The following is a 2,269-nucleotide window of genomic DNA, read 5'->3' on the forward strand; positions in this document are numbered from 1 at the left end:
TCCCTTACAGGGAGACTCCCTTACTCTCTATGCTACCTAGAAAAGAGCCCATAAGAATTTATGTCCTTTAGACTATCCACACAGGAACACAGAAGAAAACAGGTTAGACAGGGTAGACAGCTGATTGATTAGTACCCAAACATGAAAAAAGATCTTTGTCACAGCATGAATATATTATTTATCAAATAATACATTTTCCAGGAGCTTACACTTTTAAGAAACCAGAAGGAAAACCAGAGTTGGGATGATTCCTTTTGACAGACTGTATTTCACATTTTGGGCAATCATCTTGGCCCCTCTCTAATTCTTTCAGCCAAAATGTTCAGCCCAGCATGCCAAAAATCACACTTAAACTCAAAATTCAAGCAGCTGAATCTGTGTCTTGCTTTTCTCAATTTCTGCACCAAGAGCCAGACTGCTATTAGTGCAACAAGAGATGAAGACACCATACTTACAGCATATTTCACGTAATGAATGAGAAGCTTTTACTAAGAGAAAGACACAAGTGACCAAATCTGAATGTGTTATGTATATGATGTTTATCCTTCATAAAGGTTGTTACAAAAATTTAGGTTGCTTTTTATGAATGCTTTTTCCAAGTGTGAGATGTTTGGAGCCAGCCATTAATGAGACTCCTGTCAAAAAGGATGAATACTTACCCATAATGTTGATTGAGAAAATGATGCTCATCAAAAGGGTTGAATCTCTTCTCGGGTCACCTGCACACACAGGCACACTGAGCTGTCAGCTGCTGCATGGGGAAATGATTCTAAAAGAACAAGAGCCCTTGACAACGTCACCAGTGCATAAAAGTAAGCAATTTTTCTTTTGGTAGGAAACAGATCATTGCTTCATTTCTGTTACATTTATATCACACCAATTCTGAAAGTTTTTTTTTCTCATTTCTTTTAAGAATGCTTTTAGTAGAAAAGACCTATTGCATTTTTCTCCTATCTTCAAAGCATCTTCAACCAATCACAAGCTCTTCTGAAAATAAGGCTGATTTGCATGTAACAAATGAGGAAACCAGTTTTTGAAATCAAGACTGATTGGATGTCAACTTGTGACTTCAGGGTATAATTCCTTCTACTGGAGCTGGGAAAAGCTCATGAGAAACAGTACCACCAGCAAGTGAAGAATACCCTTTGGGCAGGGCTATACCAACAGCTGGCATAACTGAAAGCAAAGGTGCAACCTTCTGGAGAAGGAAGAATCAAGTCTGCAGCACCACAGCTGCATTCTAGTCAAGGAACATTGTATCTTTGGGAGAAAACAGTGTACATGTTCCCATGACTGAGGACTGCAGCATAATACATGTGTGCAAGAAAGGTGAATGTTACAGATGACTGAAGTGGCATTTTTGAGTTGCTGCTGCATTTCCTCCATGATCATATGCTTTTATGTGAGGTATTTATAGGAAATGTAAAATGACATGGGATGTAGAGAAATGCAATACAGAATTTTCGAGTTCTGCTGGATTTCCAGCAAAATGGGACATCTGGGGGTAGTTGGCCAGATGTCCCATTTTGCTGGTCCATCCCCTGAAATGAGATTATTTGGCAGCAACTCTTAAGTCTGCAGTAGGGTATTTCCCCCTTTCAGGAGTTAGTTCATAGTTCCTAGGGAACAATTCATCCAGTTCTCTCTCTTTCTAACCTCAAAGCATGTTAAGCATATTAAACCCTCTTAAAAATACCTAAAAGAACCAAAGGCAAGGTAATTTCCTCTATATATTCCTTTTTATAAATTTACATTTTATGTCAAGTAGGAAATGTTTGTCTTATATGAGGTCTCTACAAATACTTTTTGAGACCAGAATTTCTGCTTCTGCTAGCACAACCAGTTGGATGAAGAATCAACCACAGCAAGAACTGGAACTTGTGTTGAAAAGTAAGAACAGCCCAGTCCTACCCTACCCATTCTTCCTTTTTTTTCTGACTGAATTGCACAAAGAAAACACTATCACCACACTGGAAACATTTCAAATAGGAACAGAGAAATTTATGCATGTTAATCTGCGACAGGGTTTTCCCCCAGTGGATACAGCAACCCTCCCATTCATTTTGCACCACACCATACATGTGTGGTACTGCCTGACATTGCTGTGAAAGTCCTGTCAACACTCCTCGTGCTTCTCCATATGTTAAAATCACTCCTGCTCTAAGTTCAATCTTCCTTAAACAATACAGCAGCTAAAAGAAAGCTTTACCATCTAAGAACTGAGGTATTCTAAGCATGGAAGTTTGTTTATATAAAAAATAAAAGTAAA

Source organism: Chamaea fasciata, unplaced genomic scaffold (genome assembly GCF_029207755.1).
Source record: "Chamaea fasciata isolate MVZ Bird 193981 ecotype frontalis unplaced genomic scaffold, bChaFas1.0.hap1 SCAF_2, whole genome shotgun sequence".
In the NCBI taxonomy this organism is placed as follows: domain Eukaryota; kingdom Metazoa; phylum Chordata; class Aves; order Passeriformes; family Sylviidae; genus Chamaea; species Chamaea fasciata.